The sequence below is a fragment of the Sturnus vulgaris genome, chromosome 2 (genome assembly GCF_052056855.1).
Source record: "Sturnus vulgaris isolate bStuVul1 chromosome 2, bStuVul1.hap1, whole genome shotgun sequence".
Lineage (NCBI taxonomy): Eukaryota > Metazoa > Chordata > Aves > Passeriformes > Sturnidae > Sturnus > Sturnus vulgaris.
In genome coordinates this window covers 9,985,323-9,994,885 of record NC_142244.1, presented here as the reverse complement: position 1 = coordinate 9,994,885, position 9,563 = coordinate 9,985,323, and positions in this window count along the sequence as shown.

The window sequence follows — 9,563 nt, the reverse complement described above, 5'->3', positions numbered from 1 at the left end:
AACTGAGGAAGAACACTTAAAGAGAGACAAGAAAACCAAAATTAAAAGTAAAAATTCATTTCCACTCAGATATTCCTATAGCAAAGCTGTTTCAAGTTCTCAAAGATACCTTGTGGTTATATTAATTTCCTTAACATGCTTAGGAGACTGTTAGAAATAAAGTGCCTTACAGCATGTGTAATTTATCTCACACCTTTTTCTGATGTTTTTAACAACTAGACAAGAGCAATTATTTCCTGAGTTAATTCAGTACCACAACATACCCATAGCCAACTAAGACCACTAATTCTATCACAGTCCCCATCCAAGTACTTGGCTGCAATTCCATAGTCCATCTTACTAAAAAACACTCTCAGGTTTTGCATATTAGGCAGTTGGAACAGCCACAAATTCTAAGATGTTTTGCATTTAATGATTTAATCAATTTTGCTCCCTGCTCCAGAGACGAATTGTGTGCAGCAAACATTGGTGGAGTAGAAGTTGGGACAATAAAGAGGGATAAAAGGGAGGTAAAGCAGCATCCAAAGGAAAAGATTCATCTAGTGAGAGGTCATGATGTACTGGAGTTATCTCCATGGATGGGAAATTTATTTCTAACATGAAGAATAACAAATATTTAAACATAAAATCAAGAAAAATCGAGCATAAAACAGTATGGTTCTGTTGGAGATGGATTGCTCAATTTGAGTGCAAGACAGGAGACTGGCCTCATGCAAAAATCCAGGAAGAAGGGAAAGGAGAATCTACAAAGAAAGAAGAGGAAAATAGTCTGATACTAATATTTTTTAAAAATAATTATATGGAGGAATAAGAAAGTAGCAATTGTACATTTACAGGTGCAAAGATACTTTCCTGCCACCCCCCAACCCCAGTAGGCACACTCATAATCTTTTAATTACTTATTTAGTTTTATTTTCCCCCAGAAAACCTCAAGTCAACCCAAGCAAACAATCTAAAGACTTAAAAAAGCACAAGTAGCTAAACCTGATCACTTGGCTAAAGTTAAGCTAGGAAGATATGGCAATCTAACTTTCCTGATTGTATCAGGTATGCCTCTGTAACTCTTTAAATTCCAGCAAAAAGATGGATACATGCACCAAACAATTTTTTTTCAGTTTTATGGCTGAAGCAGCTTGTACAGAACATAGGAATTAGTAGGTTTTTGCATTATTTTGTGACAAATAAACTCATTTTTCCAGCACTTCATTATTTTATAGATGTCATCACTGTTTCAGTTGTGGAGAATATTATACTCTAATATGCACACACGTGTAGAATATGCACCAACATATATATATAAATATATATATGACTATATAATATATATTCTCTGATACTTGACACATTTTCATCTCCCTGAAACGAAATGTTAAAAAAAATGGTTTCCAAGCTTTTTCTCCTACTGAAGTAATCCTAATTAATCAACAACTCCAAAAGAACAGATATTTTGTCTGCATTGTGAACTTTCAAAGATGCAGGAAAAGGTTTTCTATTGCTGCTTATAGGTGTAGATCAAAATCTCATGAGCAGTTCTACTGTTCTGATTCTTCTAAAGCTAAGCTAATAGACCCCAAAGGCTGACTCCATAGTAACTTTTATTTAGTCTTTATTCTTCTACTTTACTGTTATTACTTATTTAATTTTATTTTGCTGATCTGTGAAAAGTAACTAGCTTTTCTTGTTAGATAAGTAGTATATTTACCTCACTAAAGTCGTTAGCAGTATTTTGATAAAAAGAGAACCCAGACACATTCAGAAACACTGGCCTTTGCTTGGGAAGATGATCCAAAAAGGTTAAGAGTAATTCTTAATTTTCTCACCTGTGGAACTGTCCAGACGCTGGAAGCTTTGCTGGCAATACTAAGCCAGCAGTTTCACTGTATCCATTCCCTAATAACTGAGTTGTTCTACAGCTCATTTGCAAAACTGAAGGCAAGGGTTTGCACCACATACAGAAGAACAGTCTGGTGACTCCAAAAGAAATAACAAGCATTGTAATCAGTTTTCTGCAGCAAATTTCCTCCAAGAGGACATGAAGCAATTTCCATCCCATCTCCTCATAGATACTACCTGTCATTTGATGTTCAGCTCTGGAGAGCTGAAGGCATTCCAAGTTTGGAAACTCATAAAGCCATGGGTCAGTTTGTGCGATATAGCGTTTGACAAGAATCATTTTAATGAGCAGATATCCTTAAGGTATGCCACATATTTAAAGTCAGAGAATGTATTGCACAAGCTTATTACGTAGAGCTTTTGTTGTACCAAGTGCAGCCAGCACTCTTGAAGTTCCAGTGTTTGTTTTTACTTAGGTTTACTCAAGATAAAGTCCCTCAGATGTTTGTTTTTGAAGTAGTATCGTGGGTAGTATATCCTCTTGCAATAAAAATAAGCTATGTCAAATGTTCTTAAGGAACAGAATCTTCCCATCTTCTATAAAGCTATATGTTCTTTTCAAGGCTTTTAGTAATCCAACTTTTTGTATAGGAATTTTTATGTCTTTAATTTCTAGATTTTTTTTTGTGATGCAGATTACATAAATTTTCTTTCCTTGAACAAAATCTTCAACCTTTGAAAGAATTGAAGCTTTGATTCAACAATGCAGTCTCGTGAGATTATTCAGTCTTCTCTGTAAAGATGAAGTAAAATCTACTGATTAGAATTTCTAGACAGGATGATTTTTTATTATTTCATGCATGTTATCCATTCAACTAGCTGATACAGGGTATTTTACATGGATTAACTTCCCCCTTCCCCAAGTGCACTTCAAGGAGTTACAGGGATAAAGCGATAGAAAGGAGGAAAACAGAACAATTTAGGAGCAGTAGCATGTTTAGCTGGTGTCGGTTGCCAAAGCTGAGTTTTGGACAGAAGCATGAAAGCTAAGTCTTCCTGGCATTCCTAACATTGATTAAACCTCATTGGGAATGCAAGAACAGTAGCTCTAACTGGCACTCCTGCTTCTGCAAGGTAGGGAGGATCACAAATAGCTTAGCTCATGAAAAGAGATACCAGTATGTGTCTAGAAGAAAATGAATTCTCTTTCCTGCTGAATCAGCCATCTTATTGCTGCAGAGCTGAATTAGCAACAATTGGCATCTGCAACTGAATTAAGCCCAGCTCTCCAGGAATTAAATCCTGAAGCAGCGAGGAGTCGCTGCCACCGTTACCACCATCTGAAATACTCAGACTTGTGGGGCCATGGTACTGCTCCCTATGGAAGGCAGCTCTGTGATGGAACAATCCCCTGAGGTGTAAGTAGTGTTGCATCTGGAAAACCCCACCATTTGTCCAGGACAACAAATCCATGGAGGTCACTGGTTTAGTGCTAGCTGTATTCATACAAGCTACCCATCTTCATTACAGAAAACTGTAACTTTTTAAAATGCTCCAATGTGAAAAAATCCCTAATATACACAAGTCTAAGACTGCTCAGACAGAAAGGCTGACATACAGCTGCCTTGGGACCCAGTCATCAGCAGCTGGACCAGAAAGAGTAGGGCAGCAATCTGCTCAGCATCTCCTATGCTTCCAGTGAAGGGCAGCTTTGGGGAGCCTCTGACTTGCAGGATTTGTGGTTAAAACAAAGCCAGAGCTCTGAAAGACTGTTCTGTGCAGGAAATGTGGTGTGTGTGGGAATGAAGAAGACCAAGGTAGCAAGGGCAGCAAGCACCTAACAATTACTCTTCAGGAGTGAAGATTAAGAATTAGGATGATTCCTTCTCATAGAGAGGAATTAAAGAGCTAAGCCACTGGATGTGAAGTCCATAGTTATCCTTCAGTGTTCTGAGGCTTTAGCCTGCTGTCACACTACAGACACCCACAGGGTCTCTGGTCTTGACCTCTGTCCCATCAAATTTAGGTTGAAGAAGTTATACACCAGAGCATCATCCAGGCTGTCCTCTCCCAGGCCTAAATGGAGCTCTTTCTTAGTGGAAACCTGGACTTAAGTGTCAGAAGTTGGTTAGATCTGGTGTCTGCACATGATGATGTCATGAGCTGGCAGGCAATATGAAACTTTCAAGCTACGAGCCTTTTCAAGGCCATCTCTCCCCAGAGATCCAGGGATTTCTTACTTCTGTTTCAATCCCAGGCAGATAAGCCTTGCCAGGCTGGAAGTTCACACAAGGTTAGGAAGCAATGACTTCACAGTGCTAATGTAAGCTGACTTTCTTGTGTCAGGCCTCTTGCGTGGAGTTTTGGTGCAACTCTTCAAGAAGGATAATGATTTTTTTCCCAGGAAATATGTTTCTCCTTGAGGTTTTTTAAGTGGTATTGTTATGGCTGGCAAGAGTGGACCAGAAGGGCAGCAGGCAAAACCTGAATCATCAGCTGCTAGCATCCAAGTCGAACAGCCTCTGGAGCCACACGAGATAATCTTGCTCCTGTGGGTTTCTGGAGTCTCTTTTGCTTTGCTCTTGTATTTCTGCCTCAGTTGGTCCTGACTCCATTAACTCACAGTCCACACAACCCAGGCAGCAGAGGTGTCAGAAGTCACCTCTGCACACATATCCATTGCACTGTGGGTGTATCCAGCTTGATATTGAGCACAGTTTGGTCTGCTTTGACACAACACACAACATACTGTTTTTCACTCTCTCTGCACCCTGGGAAAACCCATCAGTCAGGCTGGCTAAGAGATGTGAGCTGACCTATCCTGACTGGGAGGAACAGACTGAAGCAGCTCCTTCTGTGAAGGAGCTTGGGGTAATGCTGCCAGCATCAACATTGCCCCTTCTCCTGCTTGGAAGAGAGAGGAACACATATGGCACAAACCCATAACATAAAGCATGGTGAGAGTTTTTGCAAATAAATTGCAAAATTTTGTCAGAATACATTAGAAAACAGGACAAGGTTGTGAAAAAAGGTCTTATTTTCTCTGCTACTCAAATGCTGATTTTAGCTTAGTTTGTTAAAAAGTTCAGACTTCGGCAAAAACGAAGACAGAGGAACAAGCAGGACTCCTACTTAAGAAATACTACGTCCTCTCCAGAGAAGAGAGAGAGAAGATATCCCTCCCACTCTCTGCCTGAGTACTCTCACTTCTTCATTTGATGGTAGATCCCATATTTCAGCATCAGGATTTAACAGGACCTTGCTGTTTATGAGACCAGGACTGAACAGCACTGCAGAGTTGCTTTCATGGCATAATGGAGCTTACAGGACATGGTTCACACTTATCAGGAGGAGCAAGAATGAGCTGCAGTTTTATCAGCATCAGCAGAGTTCAGGAGACCAACTGCTGAAGGAAGAGGGTTCAGACAGGGTAACATTGCAGGATTCTTGCAGAAACACCCTCAGAATTATCAAATTGGGATAACAGGGTGAGGAGTAGAGGAACAGAATAAGCATTGGTAGAGCCAAGGAAAAGAGAGAAGCTTTGCAGTGAAGTGCTAGAAAGAAAACATCACTACACCAAACAATACATGAAAATATCACTACCCCAAAACAATACATGACACTCCTTTTGTTTCCACAGCTTTGAACCCTTTCTGTTGGTAGGTACAAATGCCTCCAGGGGAAAGACGAAACAGCAAAACACAACCCACAGCTCAGTTCCACATGGAAAGGAAAGATCCTGAGACTGTCAGGTAATCTCTACTGCTGAACAGGCCTGAGTCATCAATCTTTATTGGCCACCACATCTCCTTTAAATCACATTTTCTTTTCAAATGCCTGAAAGCAGTTTAGAAGGAAAGAATGGATGTGTTGGCCTGGTAGTCATGTTTTAAGAAACAGAGAAAGTTTTTAGCAGAAAATAAGCACAAAATTAGATTAAACAATCACAGGGTCACAGCAAGAGGGAAACGTGCAATGCATCTTTCATGAAGGGTACAAGGCTTATGTAAATACTGTTAGTAGCTGTGATACATAGAGACCTCAGCAGCCAAATGAGGTCCTGTTGTCACTTCTGGTATGCAGGGAAAACAGGATAACACTGTAAAAGAGGAATACTAATTTTAATGCTTTTACTCTCACAAATTTTCTGTGTGGATTTGACAAACACCAATAAACCAGGACTTGAGTTCTCGTTCAAATCAAGTAAAGGCAGATCGAGTAAAGATATTCACATGCTTGTTCTCATCCAAAGATAGAATTTAACTTCCTCCAGTAGAGACCAGCTGGACTTTGAAGCTGGGCATATGTCTTAAGAGAATATTGCTATGCATTTGTCGCTTCCACTGAGAGAAAGAAAGGGCTAGAAATTTGGCTCAGCTGTGAATTCCACTGAACCAGTGCTTTTACTCAGAAAGATAAATTTTCAAACAGTTGTTTTCATTTACCTCCTTGCCTTGAATATGTTTTCATAATAAAGCTTGAAAGTTGTCAAAATGTTCACTTTGGCAGTTTGAAACCCATTTTATTATGTCGGTTTGGGACAGAGCTGCTTCTGACTTAGAATTGCTGCTGGTTTGAGAATCAGGCTTAATTAACATGCAGAGTTCCATTACTGATTAGTTTGATCCAAGCCCAAGAGATATTAATAAGTTGGGTGGCCATAAAAATTTTGCTGAAGAGCTACATTTAATGGGACATTAAGGGGTGAGGGGAAACATGTTATTTTGGTAGGTGCAAGATATCACAGTTAAAGAATATAAAAAAAGTTGTGAACTTAAAATTCTTGTGCTGATATATAAAAAAGTCCTGTAGCCTTTAAGAAATCTTGTTGATCTAAACTGTTTTGTTCTTTTTTTTTTTTTTAAGCTACTTCTGCTATATGTTACATCTAAATGGATTATAATAGAAGGAAATTCAATTACTTTGGTCCTCCTTGGCAGAACTTGTTGTAGCTGTCAGTCCTGCTGCATTGCACATACAGCACAGTGGCATTTTGTGCTGTGCAATGCAGCACTCTGCAGAAACACTCGAGGTAGTGCTGAATTAGCTGGCTTGGGAGCTGGACAGGCTGAGGTGGGAACCCTGCCATGGGAACTGGGGGACCACTGGCTCCAGCTATGTTAACCACTAATTCATAGGTAGTTTGGGAATTTCTAAGCCACATCATATTGTGCAGGGTGGACATAAATTTTTAAGACACTTGAATACTAAATAATGGTACACTTCCATTCTCCTCTCCTGTTCCTCTTTTTTTTTTTTTCTTTTTTTCCTTTTGGCCTGCATTAAATTTATGGGTGAATGGTACCTGGGTTAATGCTAAAAAGGGTGAAGGAAGCTTAAAATTTTTGCTATCCCCTTCCCTCCTCTAGTATATCTTATATTTTCTCAAATGTTTTTAACATCACTACTGAACTCTTTTCCATAACTACAGAATAAAAAAACCCATTAAAAATATAATGCCATTATAGCCCCAAGAAACTTGGCAGAAGAAGCTAAGTAGCTTAAACCATTTTTGTAAGCCAATGAGATATGAGATTGGTGGAGTTCTAGCAAAGTTATCTAATAAATTACCCACGTACAAGCCACTGCTTTCTCCTCCTACTTTAAGTTGTGTACCAGGACAGCTCCAAAGACTAAGATCATGGGCAAATGAAAGAAGGAGTTTACATAGAGTGAGAAAAATAAGAAGAAAACATTCATTGCTGAGAAATGAACTCAGAAAACAGCTGTAACTCAGATTTTGAACAACATTTCTTGAAAGCAGAGTAGGGAGCACTACCACTTTGGGGAATCACAAAGTAGAGGAACCTTTAAGTTGCTGCAAAGAGCAACTATTCCAACTTTATGAACTATTTTTCCCTTCTAGGTTTATTTGAAAATTGATTAGTGATACTAATTAGTAATAGCAATCTTTTAAAATTGACTGAATCTGGACTTTTGAGTGTTCAAAAGCAATGAGAAGCATTTAACATTTATTAAAAAAAACCCTATTTACTTACTTTTTGGAGCAATGCTCCTCAATTTTACCTATTTTTTAATTTTTATTAAATAATTTCACTCAGAAGAAAAGTTGCCTTAGAAAAGTACCAAGCCTTGATTTGAAGACAGCAACATTTTGAAAGCTTTATGTTCAGCTAAACTGTTTTCTTTCCAATTTCTTATTCTCCAGGTGAGGAAATAAAACTTTACAACATGGCAAATTAATGATGCCAGAAAAAACACAGTCCTCCTTCAAAGAGAGATTTCATGGACATACAAGTTGTTAGGATTTAACCAAAATAGTTCTAAAATTTTAATGCACTGGATATAATTGATATTCTTGGTACCAAAATCTTGAAATATGTATTGTTAGGCTTCAGAGTTAGAATGCAATTACTGTATTTGCCAAAATTCTAGGTTGCCCAGTCACTTCACAATGCTGTCACTCTGTATACAATTTTGGCTAATAAACCAGCACAAAGAATGTCAGAATGGTGATGCACAATTTATTAAAGACAGAATTTGTCACATTTCCTTTGCATCCTGCTAATTTCATTGGAAAAGAGGTGGTGTGGATGCCTGGAGCCTTTCTTTAGCTGTGCAAATATACAACTGCTGCATTTCAAAGTGACTGTAGGGGCTGGCAAGCTAGGAAAATTTGCAAAGGTGTAAGAAAAAGATAGATCTTTTCAGTATCTATGGGTGATATTCAACATATGATTCCCATCAGTTTAGAGGGGTTTGTCCCTTATTATCCATACATCATTTCTGTGACAGTAGGAGACTATACACTCCAGAAAACTAGCAACATCTTTCCAAATTTTCCCCCCTCCTTTGGCTGGACATCATTTCAGATCCAAGATTATTTGAAGAAACTTTAACTCTCTCATATTTGCAACATAGGAGAAGGTTAAAAACATATGGATTACCAAAAATGTTTTAAAATTCTCATTGTATTCATCCTAGGTCTGGATTGTGCTTTTCTCTTTCTGCATACCATCAGCTATACATGAAGGAAAGGCTGAATCTCAGATGAAGATTCAAGGTAACTTCTCCGTTTCAGAATGTATTTTTCAGTAAGATCACAGCTCAACTTACCTATAGATGCAGAGAAAAATTAGTTATTACCTGGAAGAATGAATTCACTTGGAAAAAAAAATCTGTATCAGTCAAACAAACAAATAACTGTTATTAAATCTAAAAAGTTGGTAGCAAAACACAACAGTGCTTGAAATAATTTTCCAATGGTATTTATGAAACTCAAGGGTTTGGGTTTTTTTTTTTTTTTTAAGTAAAAAACTGATACCAGGTAGTTTTAAGGCAGCTAGGAATACATCAAATGTTTCAAAATCCATAAAAATCTGAGATGTATTGACTTCTAAACCTGATTATAAACATCCAAAAGGAAAATGACTTAACCATATGCCATATATGATCGTTGAGTTTTGGGAAAGATGAAATTAACTGGCAAACCATCTACTAATTTGCATACAAGATGTCCCTTAAGCACATCTGCAGTGATCTATCCCGTTTAAAAGCAAAACACATCAAGTACACAACTAATTTCAGAAATGTATGAACTGTATTTGCAGATAAAACCCAGTGTGACTCTGATAAACCAATAAGTCTTGAAAGTGGTCCTCGAAGAGATCCAGGGAATTACCAGTGCATTTTCAAAGTAACAGCAATGTGGATTTTACTACAGTATCTGCTGGGGTAATGAGAAAAGGGGACTTTCCAGTATATAT